We start from the raw sequence: 18,706 nt of genomic DNA on the forward strand, positions 1-18,706 counted from the left end.
AATCATGAGAGACTAAACCTTCACACTCACAGAACACTGTCGACAGCATACCAGCATGGTCCACGCCCTTACAATCTGAAAGGGCAATGCCTATCTCACATACCCTTTTATAGCACTGTCCTGAAATCACAGTGAGACATGCAATCAGTACACAACTGGCTGCATGCAATTAGCAAATGCAGCCTTACAATTGGTGCAGAGGCCATCACATGGACCTATGCAGATACCTACAAAAGCATCCAGTACTAACACTCCACACATGCAATACATTCATTGCACCAAACCGACGGAGAAAGAGAGAGAAAGAAAGAAAGAAATAAAGCAATAAAGGCAGTGATAAAAAAAACTGCATCATCACAGCAACAAAACCAGCATCAGCAGCAGCAATTAGCACCAGTGACACAGCAACAGCTGACACAAACACAGGTAATGCAAAGTAGCAGGTTAGTACTGTGTTTACTGTGAAACCTCCAAATGTATCATAGTTCACTATCTATAGGTATGTCCATGAGATAGGTTGTGTGTACATAGTCCTGATATATATGCATATGTAATATTGCTGTACATGTCTTCCATACTTAAAACTTCCATAGCTTAGAACACAAGGCCAGTTATGCATATGATGCAGTAGTTCCCAGGGTCAGCAGAGGTTCCTCCTCATTGGTGTGGGACCACTGTGTATGTATGGCACTGTTCAGGTACATATCCTGTAGTATGGCCAGGGTTTAATATCAGTCTGTAATGTGGTGCTTTGTCCTCTAGGGGTGAACGTATCACACATCCAGGGATACCATTTTGTAACAGTGATGCTGTGTGTTCTGCAATGTTGAGGGTGGCCCTCACCTGGACATGTGAGATGATAGGGAGGTTACATTCATCTGTGATAACTAATTCCACTTGTGTAGGAGAATGGGGGGGATACCTGCACCTAAACTGTCTGCAACAATGTTGCCAATATCTGTGCATTTGGTGAATGTGAAGCATCTTACCACTGCTGACCACAGATGCCTTGCCTTCATGTGAATCTGCTCTGTGCTGCAGTAGCCTCCTGCTATTGTTATACAATGTGCCTGTATCTGTAGTCCACTGGACAGGATAAATAAGTGGTGTGCATACAGTCTGGGTTAGATATGTGTGTGCACATTACATGAACTATGTGGGATGTCTGTGGTAAGCTTTTGCAAAGGGGCCAGCAGTGTGTATTGTGGCTTCCACTGGCCCAGTGGGCTGCATGGATAGCATCACAGTCCTAACTAGTGAATAACTGTGTAATTACATACATACATAGCAAGGTAGTGTACTGTGCTTGTGGTGTTGTTGGGATATGTATATCCAGGCTGAGTAATGTGTGTCCACATCACAGTCGAACTCACACCGCTTATACTCCAATGCCAATCACCACTCCTTCCACGTACTGAATAGCACACCTCCGTGGACACAAAACAGTCCTTGTTCAATAGTTGAACGAAATCATTTATTATTTAAAATTTTAAAAGACTTTAAATGCGCTTATTTAAACATACATTTTTCGTCGGGACCTCTGTCCCAACTTCATCAGAAGTACAAAACCTCCCCTCTACGCTCCACTAATATATCTTTCTCCACCCAGCTGACCTGTTAATTAATTCCAATCAAGGTTTAGAATTACTGTCTTAGAAACAGTTTTAAAGTGACTATGTGCTAGATATTTTTACCATGAATCTCTTACTTCAAATGTTCTTTTGTGTACATGAATTTTTATTTATTTTTCTATTTGTTTTTTCCGTTTATTCTACTTGTTTTTTAATTGTTTTTTCTTCTTCTTTCTTCCATCTTTTAATTTTTAAGATGAAATAGGAACAGAAATAGAATATGGTTACTGTTGATATCTGAACTATTTACAAAAAATCTATATCTATATAAATCTAATTGATATAATATATTAATATATAAAATATATAAAATATATAAAATATACTTTTTACAATTTTCTTTGTGTTCACTAAAATGTATTCTGAGATTGAAAAATCAGGATAGATAAATATAAATATAAACATAAATATCAATTTAAATGTAAATGTAAATTAGAAATTGTCTAGGTTTTTAAAAACTATTTAGTACGTCACAGGTCACAATTTATAATTCAAATAATCTTATAAATTGTTTTTAAAGAAATTGCTTGAAAGTAATAAAATCTTTCTTAAAAGAAAATTGAGCATGTTGCTGTATGGGATTTTGATTTCCTGAGGTGCAGCATGTCCATTACTTCTGGGTTGGACATGGCTGTATACGTCAGGCAAAGATTGCCTCTGAACAGGCAGTATGCCACTGAGTCCAGCTGGATTTTCTTTAACCGGGCAGCATATGGCATCTGTTTGAGCCCTTTGATCCTCTTGATGAGGTACTGTTGTGGTTTTTCCAGTTGCTGTAGGTGTCTGGTTAGGTACATCCCAAAAGGGGCATTGTACTCAATTATAGGCCTGATGATGGATGAGTAAAGAGGCACAATGACCTCCCCTGATGTACATGTGAATCTCTTCATGATTAGCTGGGCTATATAACATGTTTTTCAATCCACTTTGGCCACATGGTTATCAAATGACAGATTGCTATCAAGTTTGATCCCCAGGTCCCCAATTACTTCTTCTGTACTTAATGGCTTAACACCTATGTGGCACTTTGCCACCAATGTGGAGGTGTGGGTATCTTTGATGAATATTGATACTTACCCTCCTTATGTTGTTTGGTCCAAGTGTTGGGGCCGACAAGAATGGTAACAGGTACAACCTGGTAGTGCTGGTGTGCTCTTGGGAAACCTGAACCAGGTTTCTGTTACTGCACAGATATCGATGTCCATAATGCTAAGTAGAGTTTTGAGTGCGTGTATCTTGAGGTTTAGACTTCTGGCATTGAGTAGCATTACTCTTAGTTAGTGATACCTATGGATGTGGGTTTGCCTTATGAGCCTTGCCTAATAAAGGCACTATGGGTGTAGCAAGAGCCTTTGCCAAAATCCAAAAGCCCAGGGGTGACAGGTGCAAGCTGTCCCTAGCAAAGCATCGTGGCTTGTACAGCATATCATCCCAAGCTGACAGACATTGGATCACCTTTGAATGACACCAGTACTTCAGTCAATTGTTGAAAGTGATCATCTTGCCTTGATATTGTGGCATCATTCTTGGTGAGGGTAAGATGCTACTCAATGTCAGGGTCATACTGTCTTGGGCTACATGCTCAGAGAGCTCCTTTCTGTCTCTTTTCATGTAGTCCAGGGAGGTATGTGTCAGGTCATTCACACCAGCATGGACAATGAGTGAGTCATATTTGTACTTGCCTTGGAGTGACTTGAGTGCTTGTGTTATGTGGTGGGTCATAGTGCCCGACAGGCTGCTCACTGTGACCCTCTCCTCGTTCAGCCTGGTGAACGTGATGTCAGTGTCCCTGATGATAGAGTCACCTATTACAAGTGTATCAGGTGTGTTGTTTACTGTTAAGGGCTGTGAGTGTTCAGCACATTGGCTTTGTGAAATATGTGTTGCACGTGTTTTGTTTTGGGGTAGCGGTTGCTTGGGTGTCTGCTTTGGAGGTCTCTGCTTCTTAGGCAGATCTTTATTTTGAGCCTCCAAGTATGTTTTTGTGTGATTATGTGTTTGTTTTGCTGTCGTGGTAGGTCTATGTGAGACTGGAATTGTAGTGAGTGTGGTTTCCTTTTCCTCCTGACTGGTTATGGCAGTATTGAGTAGAGAGAGCCTAGCCTCCAGTTTGCTATATGGTTGCATCACACACATGTGTTTGAATTTGTTGTTAGGAGGAGGGGGTTGTCTGTGTACATGAGGCTGTTATAACATTGCCTCTGGATTACCACACTCACTAGCTGGACTGGAGAGGAGATTGACAACTGACCTTTGAACATGCTAGAATACTATTGTGAATTCCGTAATAATTGAAAACAAGGTCCAGTGGGGAGTGAGGGTGTACTGATATTAATTTCTACTGCTGACTGATATAATAGCTTCAGTGAGCAAGTGCCAGGTAACTTAAGTGCAATGTGTTACAATTAACTAAATGCAAAAACGACAAGCAGTCACTTTCTTTCAAGTGTAACAAGTAAATAAGTACAGTAAGCAATGCAGATATCAGTAGTGATTCACAGAAGTGCTGAGAAGCTGTGTATTATGTGGAATTAGCGTACCAGTGAAATAACAAGCTAACAAATAACAAGCATATAAACAATGCTAGATTCAGGAGGCTTGGATGTAGTGTATGCTACAGCAAACAAGGTGTACCAATGTCAGTAAGATACAGTTCAAATATGCAGGCACTATAAACCTTAAACCAGAAGTTCCCAGCTATGAATGGCAGAGTACAGCCTATTCTCACACAAGAGTGCAGACCATAAACCTTGTTAATGTTAAATAACTGGCCTGAAGGCCAACTGCTTAAACAAGAACTAATACACTTGGACACTGGGCTCTCAATCAGCAGTTCCCAACTTAGAAGGATGAAAGCTACCTGTCCTGCCACCACAGTGCTTGCCACAAACCTTCCTTATGTAAAACAACTGGTCTGAAGGCCAAGTGCTTAATCCAAAAGACTTAGAATGATAGCTACAATTTAATCAAGTTACAACCAAGCAGTAATAACTACAATTTAATACTTCATGTATAGAATGTGTACCATATATTGCTGACATACTCTGCTGATATCCTGTTTGTGTACTTTTCCAGGGAGATATGGCTCCAAAAAGGAACCCTGCATACTCTGCTGCAGAGGACGAAGTGATCCACCAGAGCCTGGTGCGTGACTATGACATCCTGTTTTCACGCACCACCCAGAATCAGCAGGAGAGGTCTGCACTGTGGCAAAACCTTGTCAGCAGGATAAATGATGTTGGCATGCATGATAGGACATATGAGCAGGTGAGACATCACTGCAGTGATTTGATTAGAAATGTTCGCCAGCGTGCTGCAGATATCCGCAGGCAACAGGTTGCCACAGGTGGGGGGGTGGCCACACATCCCCCCCTCACCAGACAGGAAGGGCTACTGCTAAGTGTCATGGATCCAGCCCCAGAACAACAACAGCATCAGACTTGCATCCTGATGGAGGTTGGATCCACACAGCAGCAAGACACTGAGTGTGCAGGTAAGATGCCATATGTACATATGACTGTTCTGTACACTGTTATACCATGCATGCATAAGGTGTGCACGTGGTATGTATTTGTCATCATGATATGTAATTGTGCATGTGTGATACTGGCATTATGAGCAGCTGATGTGTATAAGGGAACTGGTGTACTACTGTACTGTATCATATGCAAGAACAATGGCACACGTGCCCACTGACATTACTTTCTTCACATTTCCAGGTCCCTCCCATCTAGCAATGAGGCAGGCCATACATGCTGGTGAGTGTGTTTATCATTACCTGGAAAACTATTTATAATACTAGTAAGAGTAGTGTAACTCAGTAGTATACATGCTGTTGAGTGTGTTTAATAATACCTGCAATACTCAAGTTAATACTAGTAAGAGTAGTGTAACTCAGTACTGATGTGTGTGTATACTGTGGGGTGTGCATGTGTGCAAATGTGCCTGTGCCCATGTGTGCATGTGTGTGTGTGTCCATGAGTGCATGTGTCCATTTCTGAATGTGTGCATTTGTACTGAAGTGCATCACCGTAAAATATGTCTTGAGACTGCAATCTGTGTTCCCTGTTTTCCTCCCGTAGGTTCTGGTGCTGCTCTGGTGACCTGCAGCAGGGAACCTGAATCTTGTGCCCCAGGTACTGATGATGAGGAAATGTCTATAATGGTGCAGGAAGGTGTGTCTGGGTCCGTCATTGGTCAGCCAATTGACAGTACACAGCTGTCAATCCCTTCAATGCGCACAGTCATCCTGCCGTTACATCCTTTGTCACCATTGTCCCTAGGTGATGGACAATATGCATTGGGCATAGATCAGGGTAATGTGGTACCTGTGGTACATGCATCCCCACAAAGCAGCCATGAGCAGAGTCCTCCAATGGTACCACACAGACAGTCTCCCATGGGTTCTCGTGGGGGCATCCATGGCCGTACTGCCTCTGGCTGACGTGCCCAAGGAGGTATGTCAACCTCCACTATGTTTTGGACTGTTATGCAGGCACAGGCGCATATGGAAAGGTACACCAGACAGGGTCTGAGGGAGCTGACAGCATGTCGCACAGCCATGACAGATGGCATGCGTGACATTGCGAATGCTATTCGTAATTTCACAGATGTCATTGACAGACGTTGTGGGGACATACAACAGCTGCTCCACAACCAGATGTCCATGGGCCAGGGCGATGGTGTGCATTTGCGGCGGCGTGGCCGTATGCCAGCAACAGCACCAGCTGGCAGTCGCTGCGGACGACAACAGGCCCACTCACGCACCTCAAGTGCCAGCAGCAGCCCCAGCAATGCTGGGTTAGTGCTGTCATCAGGACGCCCCAGGAGACCACGTGCACGTGGCTCTAGACAGTCCCAACAGGGAACTGTGTCCAGTCAACACACACCCGCTTCCGATGACAGTACCCAGTCTGGGTTAGTACTGGATACGGTCCGTAGCACCCCTGCCAGGCACAGGTACCGTGTCCGTGCCCACAGACACTGATCTGGATGACCTGACAGGTGCAGTCTGTGGCTGTCCACAAAACCCTGTACATGGCAGCCATTATGTGGGACTGTGTGCGTGCTTACACGCATGCAGAAATTTAACACCTAGGGCAAACACATACACACACACACTGCACCAACACTGGTCCACCCTGTACTGCTGCCCCTCACAAACACACATACACACACATGTCAATTGGTGGTACCAGTGGCTGGCTTGGGCATACCTAACCCACACCATGTGCATATGATGACACTGTGCCACCTTCTGCATACTACAACATCAGTGCAGGAAAAGGTAAACACGTTGCTGATGCACAGGGTGACTACATAGATGTGTATAAGTAGTAACAAGTTGGTAACTGTTCACTGTTCCACTATGATTGTGTGTATATCCCAGCATTCCTGCTGCAGTAACTGTATGAATGTCCTGAATTGTTATCTGCACCCATACTACTTACCAAAGTGTACCAGCTGCACACCATCACATGCTACCATTGACTATGGGAATGTGCATCATGTGCTGTATTGTAGATTCAGCTATATGTATCTGTTCTGTCACACATGCATTTACACACACCCTGCTACCCTCCCACATGCACACGCTCACCTGCCATTTCCATTATTTATTACCCTACATGAGTAGCTGTCGACACATGACAGGTACACATTTGAAAAGTGCACTATTTGATTACTACCGATTTCCTCTTCTCTACCTCTACTCACAGGGTGCAGACAACCTCATTAGTTTAAAAGTGTAATGTGCATCAGGTACTGTGGTTCCCTGATTGCCACATCCAACATGTTTTCCATACGGAAATGCACACACAGAAACATCCCACATCCACACACTTGCCACATTCAGGTTTCAAAACACTATCTAGGTATGTTCTGGTACATGTGCATGTTACAGTAGCATGTAGCACTATACTGAGTACTGGCAGTTGTCTGTTGTCATGTTGTTTGTATAGGGTGCTGTCAACATCACTGTTTGTTAAGGGAAACGTGCACCCTGCAGTGCGTAACCACATTTGGCAAAAGCCACATCCCACCCCCAGAATTGTGCACACACACTAAAACACATACTTTCCATTTGCAAGATTCAAACCCCTACCTAGCTGTGTTATGACACTAGAGACAAACACATTAGCAGAGTGCGCTATTTGCATTAGTGGGAGATATATTTTCTAATGCTGTACTTAGAGGGTGCAGACATCATCTGTGTTTAGGAAGAGGGATGTGAACCCTGTAGTGTGTTCTCCCATTTGGCAAAAGGCACTTTTCCCTCACAGCCTTATGCACACACACAAACCCCACTCACACACATTCCCTTTGCAGGATTCAAACCCCTACCTAACTATGCTATGACACTAGAGGCAGATGCATTAGCAGAGTGTGCTACACAAATTACTGGAGAGCTTTAATTCAGGTAATATAGTTATAGAGTGCTGACATCATCAGTGTTTCAAAAGGGGAATCTGCATCCTGTAGTGTACTTTCACAGTTGCTAATAGGGGCATTTCCCGCACACACATAGATGTGTTTGAGGTTTGCATATGTGGGGGATCCAGTACTCCAGTGTGATTAGTATATGGTTTGATTGCAACAATGAGGGATATACTTCAAGTGGTGAGCATTTTGTACTCATGTTTGTGATGATCAGGTCTAGTATATTTTCCCTTCTTGTGGGAATGTTGACTACTTGTTCCATAGCTAAAGAGTTTCTGAACTATGGGAACCCTAGAGCTTGGGTATTGTGGCTTGAGTAATGTTCACAGTCTATGTTTGGGTAGTTGAAGTCACCCAGTATGATGGTGTTTGCAGAGAAATCTATACTCTCCTGTGTCGTCATGAAGGCTGTGTGGGATTCCTGAGTTTGACAGGGTGATGTAAGAGCTCCTCTGTGTCTCTTTCCATGTGGTCCAGGGAGGTACGTCTCAGGTTGTTCACACCAGCATGGACAATGACTGCCTCATACTTGTACTTGCTGTGGAGTGACCTGAGTGATTGTGTTAAGTGGCACATTCTATCACCCGACAGGTAGCTAAATGTGACCCTCACCTTGCTCAGTCTGGAGAGTGGGACGTCAGTGTGTATGTCACACATTGTGTTTGGCCTTATGGACTGTGCCTGTTAAGAACACTGACTTTGTGAGGTCTGTGTTGCTTGTGATATGTGTTCATGTGGGATGCAGCATGTCTGGCCATATCATTTCTGTCCGTGGTCTGGTAAGTATCACCTTTGGTGACATAGGTATTCATATGTCAGTTGGTGAGCATTTGCAGTGTTACCTACTGAAAGTGGTACAGCTTGTTTGTTGTACAATGGACTACATGCAGCCCTGCTTACAGTAGCTATGTTTGCATGCATGTTTCCTTGCAGTTACCCTGGAATACCGATCCGACCTGCCTTGCAGAGTTACACAGCTTCTGTGGACTCCTAGTGACATCTGCATAGCTTACTATATGTATGTTCGTGTCTCACTTGACAGAATGTCACTGTTTCTCCTGTTCACATGTACGTTGCCTGTGACACTTTGCATATGACTTACCTGGCATCTGTCCACGTGAGCAGTCATATATGCCACTGCAGGACTCTAAACCTGATGATGCACACACTCGAAACATTCCTCAACATGGAGAACATCGCTATCTGTGCAGTAACAGATACCGGATTCAGGGCGACCAACAGCACCCCAGCACTACCAAGTTATACCTCATACCATGCTTTTCAGGCCCAAAACTTGCACAAAACCACAAAAGGAGGGGTGTATTGATATTCATCCAAGATACCCACACCTCCAGGTTGGTGGCAAAGCACCAAACATCAGAGACTATCCATATGCAAGTAACAATGGGTAAAACTGCCTTCCAGGTTACAGCCTGCTACAGACCACCCTCACAAACACAGGAACCGCACTTGACCTTCCTGAAAACAGTTGGAAATATGTAGGTCTGTCCATACACCATTATATTGGATGAGTTAAACTACCCAAACATAGACTGGGAGCATGACTGTAGCTCCAACACCCTAGCCCAAAGATTACTAGAATTTATATACCAAAATGCTATGGAACAACTTGTTACCACTCACACAAGAGGGGAAAACATACTGAACCTGATCATAACCAACATGGGGACTCTATGCTCCAGACCAGAAGTGTATCCCTCACTGGTAAGATCAGACCATAAACTAATCTCACTCGATCTTCACATCCCAAGGCCACCCCCTGCACAGAAGAATACAGTCAACAACTCATGTAAAGCATGTTCACACTCCTCATAAATGATGTGGAAACCTTCAAAGCCCCCAGGCCTGTTGAAAATATGGACCAGACTGCAGATACCTGTATAAAGGCATTCTATGGACACCTTCAGGAATGCATGGATCATGCAATCCCAAATAAAAGCAAGACCCAATCCTCCAAAGGCAGACATCCTGTGTGGTGGACACCAGCCATAAACAAACTATACAATAGAAGGATGAAGCTACTAAATGATACAACAAACTCCCAAAATGTGAAGGCATCACTGATGAGTATTAGAAGAAAACTACAGGCACTCATAAGATTGTCTAAGGCCATCTTTGAGAGAAGATTCCACAAGACACTGAGGATAATCACAAGGCTTTCTTTAGTTATGTTAGGAACCTGGGTGGTAATTCCCAGATATGCTCAGAGGTAGTCCAAGATGTCAAAAGAAATACCAAACACACAGACATTGCCAACATCCTAGTGGACAGGTTCACTGCTAACTCCCCCCCCTCCACACCAAAAGGGCAAATATTTCTCCCAGCAGAGTGCTGCCCCCCATGACATCTCAGATGATCAGGTAAGAGCTGCCCTCTCCAAAGCAATAAACACTGCATCAATTGGACCAGACAGTGTCCCAGGCTGTGTCCTACATGAACTCCAAGAAGAGCTACACCCAGACATAACACTACTGTTCAATCCCAGCCTTACTATACGATATGTGGCCAAAGAGTGGCATACAGCAACAGTGGTCCCTCTACATTTAGGTGGTGCCTTAACAGATCCTGGACACTATCGCCCCATAAGTCTGAATAGCTTGGTCTGCAAAGCTATGGCAAGGATCATCATGAGCCTCATAAATATAGATATTGGGGATCTACAGACACTGCATCATACACAGTTTGGCTTTGTTAATGGCAGATCCTGCCTCTCAAACCTGTTTGATTTCTTTGAAACAGTCACCAAGGCCACTGTCAAGGGGAAGGTGGTCTACCTGTACCTTGCATAAGCCTTTGATACAATACCCCACTTGTGAATTCTAGGGAAGCTTACCAGTGTACATATTAACCCCTATGTCACTACATATATTGCACAGTGGCACAAGGGCAGAACACACATGGTTAGAATTGCTGGAGCCATGTCAGCCTCAAAACCAGTTACAAGTGGTGTCCCACAAGGCTCAGCCCTGGGATCTGTCTTGTTCAGTATATATTTATCAGAGGTACAGGCCAACATGGAAGGACTGTGGCTGAGAAAGTCGCAGATGACTGCAAACTGGACACCATAATCGACTCTCCAGCCAACAAACGCATCCTCCAAAAGGACCTCTTAGAAACAGACGACTTGTGCCACAGCCATGGCCTCAAGCTGAATGCCAAAAAGTGTATAGTCATCCCCTTTGGCAAAAACAAAGTGACCACAGAGTACCACATATGTGTTAATCCATTAAGTACAGAAGAAGGAATTATGGACCTTGGGGTACACAAGTTGATAGCATTCTCTCATTTGACAACCACATGGCCAAAGTGGTCAGAAAAACATTTTATATAGGCCACCTCATCATGAAGGGATTCACATGTAGATCAGGGGAGGACATTGTGCCTCTTTACTCATCCCTCATCATGCCCATAATTGACTACAATGCCCCTGTCTGCATGCACCTTACCAGACACCTGCAGCAACTGGAAAGACCAGAAAAGTACCTCAACAAGAGGATCAAAGGGCTCAAACAGATGCCACATACTGACTGGTTAAAGAAACAGCAGCTCTACTCAGTGGCATACTACCTCTTCATAGGCAATCTGTGTCTGACATATAAAGCCATGTCAAACCCTGACTTAATGGTCATGCTGCACCTCAGAATATCCAAATCCCATCAATCTACATGCTGGAAAGACTTGAACCTCAGGAATGATATACATAGGACATGCTGGAGGGACACATTCATAACTCAGAGGCTCCCTTCACTCTGGAATATTATCCCAATACAGGTTAGGCAGAGTCACTCAGTGACTGTCTTCAAGAGGGATATTAATGACTGGATGGGACATTGTAGGTTTACCCTGGGTATCACTTATGTGTCACTGTTAGACAGAGGCACAGTATACTAACCTTGGAAAAGGGCATAGCAAGATAGATTTACAATGCATGGTGAAAGCCACACACATTCTGGCTAGGTTTATAAATGCCCTAGGGCAGATAGCCTAGTATGAACCTATGAACCTATGTATCTTGTTCACCATTGGCCCTATGTGCTGTTAATCACCAATGCAATCTCAATACTATGGTAGCATGTGCAAAGGTCAGTTGTCAGTCACCTCTATGGTACAGTTGTGGAATATGTGAGTCATGTAGTAATGTCACAGCTGCCACAAGTACACAGTCAACCCTATCCCCTACCCATGGATGTACAACACATGTATGAGATGGAAACACATAGCCAAACTGTGGACTAAGCACTCTGAACCCAGTACTGGCATAACCTGTCAGGTGGTATGAAATACTACAGTGACTGCAATACCAGTCTGATGTAGACCTATACTGACAGCAATACAAGCACGGGAACACACCGGGCCATTCATGGAGCCTAAGAATGGCATCCTGCCTGAGTGGCAGACACCTCTGCAGCTGGCACACAGGCATACGTTAGGCCTGTACACAGCAAGCATAACACATAGCACACAAATCCTGTGTGCCAAACAAGCACAGTCTGTACAGCTATACAACACTCCTGCTGCAGTTGTGTTAGGTACTTTTATTGTCCGGTACAGTGAGGTCATGCTCACCAGGCTGGACAAGGTGAAGGTCACAGTGATATGCTCATGGGGCACTGTGGTCCACCACATAACACAAGCATACAGGTCAGTCAGATGCATGGACACATATGACTCAGTCATTGTCCATGCCACTACAGCTGACGTGTGATGTCCCTCACTGGAATACATGATAGGGAACATGGAAGGGCTCACTGAGCAAGTGGCACAGGCTGGTAGAACACTGACCTTGGTTGGCATCATACCCTCACCAGGAATGCTGACATATTACTGAATGCTAATGAATCACTGTAGCTACAACACCCTAGCTGAAAGGTTCTTAGCATGCAGTCACTGCATTGCTATGGAACAACTTCTTACCACTCCCACAACAGGTGAAAACATGCAGCACCTGTTCATCAACAACATGTAGACTATATGCCCCAGACCAGGTGTGTATCCCTCACTACTAGGTTGATAGCATCTACATCTCACCCTGCATATACACATCCCACATGCAGCACCTGCACAGAAGACCACAGTCATAATGTTACTCAGTGCAAATACCATGTATTCACATGTGGCAGGCATCACGCATGGTAACTATTGAAGGTCACAGGTACATATGTGTATTTGGCACACACATACATCATGTGTGCATTGCCATAACTGGTTTAATCAATGTCATGCATTATTGTGAGAAACAACCTGCACACATGGGCATTCTGTGTGAGCAAAACACACGTGACATGTCTGGAATCAAAAGCCATAAATAATTGTGCTATTGTTTAGAAAGGAATATATGTATCCTGTAGTGTGTTTTCCCAGTTACTGAAAAGGATGTTCTTTTCATACACACACACTAACCCCCCTTCACACACACTTGCTGGATTAAAACCCCTACCTAACTATGTTATGACACTACAGACGGACTCATTACAGGGAGATTTTGTTTCTCCTGATATACTTATAGGGTGCTGACATCATCAGTGTTTAGAAAGGGGAATGGGCATCCTGTGGTGTGTTTTCATACACACACACTAACCCCCCTTCACACACACTTGCTGGATTAAAACCCCTACCTAACTATGTTATGACACTACAGACGGACGCATTACAGGGAGATTTTGTTTCTCCTGATATACTTATAGGGTGCTGACATCATCAGTGTTTAGAAAGGGGAATGGGCATCCTGTGGTGTGTTTTCACAGTTGCCAAAAGGGATGTTCTTTTCATACACACTAACCCCCCTTCACACACACTTGCCACTTGCTAGATTCCAACCCCTACCTAACTATGTTATAACACTAGAGATGGACGCATTAGCGGAGCGCGCTATTCAGATTACTGGGAGATGTTCTTTCTCCTCATATACTTATAGGATGCTGACATCATCAGTGTTTAGAAAGGGGAATGAGCATCCTGTGGTGTGTTTTCCCAGTTGCTAAAAGGAACGTTTCCCTCACACAGACTTGCACACAGACCAACCACAATCACCCACACACACACACTCTGGATAAGCTGTCATTCCCTAGGGCAAACAGCCTAGTGTTGACCTCTACACCCATATGTTTAACTGTCAGATGCACATTATTTGGTGCTGATAGCAGTGTTTGCAGGTCTTTATTGCCATAACATTTCCTGTTTGTATGAACAACTTGTGTATCTGTGGAAGATGTTTGCATATGGGGGAAATCCACTATATCATGTATGTCTCTGTAGTCATTTAAGTGTGAGCACTGGTCAGATTGCTATAATGTTGTTGGTTACTGGAATAACACTTACATATACCAGATATATGTGGCAAAATGCTAAACTGATATTTGGACTAAGTGTGTGAGCATGACCAGTTCAGCCTTCCCATGGCATGTTGTGTGAAAGATGTCTCATTTATCAAAATGTGTGAGCATGCCCAGTGTGAGCTTTCCATATGTTGAACTCTGCAGCCCATCACATTTGTGGATGAGTGCGAACTTCAACAAATATCTCCTATTTATGGTTGTGTGTTCTGTGTCATGTTGTGTAGTTACTGTACACATGCTTTGTGTGTGAACACAACAGGGATTATACTGTGCCTGCAGGGTTTGCATGGGATACTTTGCATACAATTGTCAACATCCGTTCATACTGACCTAACACTGTAGTACTGTATAGTGTAGTGGTTCAGTACATTCACCGTGGTGGACAGTATCCTGGGCTTTAGTCCTATCACTGCTGTACATTTCCATAGTGAGCACAACAGCCTGGTTAGGGTCCAGTTGTGCACATCTGACCATGTTGCATTATGTTCAGATATTAACTACTTACAACAGCCTCGTCCAACATCAGTAGTGTATTCCACAACATAGGTGTACATTGGCAAACACTACCGATATGCCCTAGGCCATTTCTAATGCTAGTCAGAGAGTGTGTTTGTCCTTCAACACATTGTAAGTGTAGTTTGCCATGACATATGTCATGTTTAGTATACTGTGCCTCTGTCTACCCGTGACATAACAGTAATACCCAGGGTAAACCTACCATCTCCCATCCACTCATTAAGATTCCTGTTGAGGAGAATCAACGAGTGACTCTATGGATAACCTGTACTGGTAGTTTACTCATGCGTGGGGGTGGCTTCTGTGTTATGGATAATGCAGTACAGCTTGTCCTATGTATGTCAGTGCTGGGGTTCAGGTCCCTCATGTGCATAGCTCACTGCCATTCAGGTTGTACAAGGTGCAGCATGTTCATTGATTCCAGCTTGGACATGGCTTTCTACATCAGGCACAGCTTGCGTCTGGGTGGCCAGCATGGCAGTGTGTGAAGTTGCACTCTGTTTAATCAGGCAACACATTACATCTGTTCAAGCTCTTTGATACTCCTGGTGAGGTACTGTTGTGGACTTTACAGTTGATGGAGGTGTCTGCTGAGGTACACCCCCACAGGGGCTGTTGTAGTCAATTGTAACGCTGATGAAGGATAACTGCAGAACCACAATGACCTCCCCTTATCTAGATGTCATAACCTTCATGATTAGGTTGGTATATGGATTGTTTCTGTTAACACTACAGCCACATGTTTGTCCAATGCAGGATATCTATCACCTTGTGTACCCAGGTCTGTCATTACATGTTAAGTATGTAATGGGTTAACACCTATGTGGTAATTGGTGGTCACTTACTGCATATCCACAGAGGTTGACTATACAGTTTTCTCCATTTAACTTGCTGACATGGCTATGGCACCAGTTGTCTGTTTCTATGTGGCCCTTTTGTGGGATGCTTGTGTCAGCTGGAGTGTCAGATATGTTGGGCAGTTTGTAGTCCTCTGCAAACATGTTCAGGCACAGTCCTTACATGTTGGCCTGTACCTATGGGGCATATATACCAGACGGGGAAGGTCCCAGGACCAAGCTTTATGGAATACCTGTTATATGTGGTTTGTAGTCTGACATGGCTGCAGCATGTCTGACCATGTCAGTTCTGTCGTTGGTCTGGTTTGCAACCCCTCTAGTGACATACGGGTGTATATATAAGCTGGTGAGCATATCTATATTGAACACATAGGGTATTGTATGGAAGGATTTGCAAGGTCCAGCTACACTGTGTGGACCACATTGCCCTCATAAGTGACCTCAATTACTGTTTCAACTGAGTCACACATGTTTAGGGGCAGGGTCTGCACTTAATAAACCCACACTGGGTAGGGTCGGGAGTCAATAGATCCCCAATATCTTTATGTCTGCGGTACATGCTGATCCTTTCCATAGCTGTGCAGACCAAGCTTCTCAGGATTCTGTGGTGGTTGTTTTTAGTATCCATTCAGGCAACACCTTTCTTGAGAACGACCACTGTTGTTGTACACTGCTCTTTGGGTACATATCCTGTGGTAAGGCTGACATAATGAGGCAGCAGTCTGCTGGGAAAGATATTTTGCATTATGGGGGGGGTTTGCACTGCACCTGTCAGGATGTATGTTGGCAATACATGTGTGTGTTTGGTATGTTGTTTGTAATATTTGTGTGATCCAGAGCATATCTGGGAATTCACAACACGCTTCCTACCATCAGTTGCAGCAGCCTTGGGATTATCCTTAGTGTCCTGTACAATTTGTATCATAATAGGTTCATAGGTTCATACTAGGCTATCCACCCTAGGGCATTTGTAAGCCTAGCCACAGTGTGTGTGGCTTTTGCCACCCCTTGCTATGTGAATATTATGGCCATTTATGATTTACTTAGCTGTGCCTCTGTCTGGACATGACACAGTAAAGACCCCCAGTGTACATCTACAATTATCCATCCATTTTGCCAACTTCCTGTTGAAGAGTGTCAGTGAGGGGCTCTGCCTAACATGTAGTGGTATTCTGTTCCAGGGTGTGGAGAGCCTCAGTGTTAGGTATCTGTCCCTCCAGCACATCCTATTTGATTATGTGTTGAGGTTGACATCTCTGACTCATACAGCTCCGATGGCTTTGAGTTTTCTGGGGTGGAGCATGTCCATTACTTCTGTGTTGGACATGGACTTGTACAACAGACATACAATGCCTCTGTGTAGGCAGTATGTGACTGCATTCAGCTGTGGTGTCTACAGCCAGGCAGCATATGACATATATTTGAGACCCTTTCTAACTCTTGGTGAGTTACCTTTGAGGTCTTTCTAACTGCTGCAGGTGCCAGGTAATGTACATCCCAAATGAGGCATTGCACTACATTATGGGTCTGATAAGGGAACAGTATAGGGCACAATGACCTTTGTTGACGTAGATGTGAATCCTTTCATGATACAGTGTCCAATATAGACAGTCTTCCTAGCCAAATTGGCAATGTGACTGTCACATAACAGGTTACTGTCCACTTGTGTCACTAGGTCCCTGATTACTCCTTCCATACATAATGGTTTACCACCTATGTGGTAATTTGTGTGTACCTTGTTTTGTATTTGGTGGTACATTCATACTGTCCACTGTCTTCAGGACAGCGGGGTGGGGTTCCTGTGTGTGAGAGTGTGGTCTGTAGCATGCTACAGACTGTACAGCAGTCTTGCCTATGGTTAGTTGCACATGGGTGGACTGCAATGACATAAGCATTGTCAGTTGACTGGACATATAGGTGTCTGTGCTGAATATGGATACTTACCCTTCTTTTATGTTTTGTTCCAGGTTTTGTGGCCATAACACATGATATGTGGTATTACCTGGTAGTGCTGGTGTGCTGTCATGAGGCTTGCAGCAGGTTTCTATCACTGGACAGACATCGATGTTCTCCATACTGGGGAGGGCCTCAGGAGCATGCATATTGAGGTTTACACGTCTGGCATTGATCAGCATTACGCTTCTGTTTCTTTCCAGTTTTGTTTTCTATGGTGGTGGGTTAGTCTTTTTGGCCTTGCCTACAAAAGGATCTCTGTAGGTTGCAAAAGCCTTAGCCAATATCCAGACGCCCATGGGTAACAGGTGCAAGCCATCCCTGGAACAGCAGCATGTCTCACTATGGAGTCACCTATTACAACTGTATCAGGCATGTTGTTTCTCCTTCTGTCCTGTGACTGTTTGGCACACCAGCTTTGTGTACTATGTTTTACATGTGCTATGTCTGGAGGTTGTTTTATTGGGTGTCTGCTTTGGAGGCTTGTGTTGGTGTTGTGTGTTTGTAATTAACGCCTCTGGGAATGTTTTTGTGTTTATGTGTTTGGTTTACAGTCGTTGTAGGTCTATGTGGGACTGGGTTTGTGGTGTATGTAGTTACCTTGTCCTCCTGACTAGTTTTGACAGTACTGATTTGGGGGTGCTCAGGCTCCGGTTTGGCTACCTGGTTGCGTCTATTACATGTATTTGTATTTATTGGGGTGAGTTGTTGTTGTGTGTGTACTTGGGACAGGTGTCACATTGCCTCTGGATTCACAGATTCTACTTGTTTTGCCTGGCCTTAGTGGATTGTATGTGTGGACACAATTTATTGCCATACTAGTGATCACTGATTACTTAACTTTTTATGTTTGATCTATCACGTGGTAGCTTCCTCATTCTCTTCAATGGTTTAGTAATTGCCGGAGTCCAGCATGCCAGATGCCTGGGTGTATGGCAGTGTGTCTTGTTGTCAT

General features: G+C 44.0%; 1 protein-coding gene across 1 annotated transcript in view; it reads left to right on the plus strand.

Annotated features, from left to right (window-relative positions):
- Window positions 1–18,706, plus strand: part of LOC122809627 (cytochrome P450 2U1-like) — a 522,109-nt gene that overhangs the window by 11,005 nt on the left and 492,398 nt on the right. The window lies entirely within an intron of this gene.

Source organism: Protopterus annectens, chromosome 8.part0 (assembly GCF_019279795.1).
Source record: "Protopterus annectens isolate FY-2018-M chromosome 8.part0, PAN1.0, whole genome shotgun sequence".
Lineage (NCBI taxonomy): Eukaryota > Metazoa > Chordata > Ceratodontiformes > Protopteridae > Protopterus > Protopterus annectens.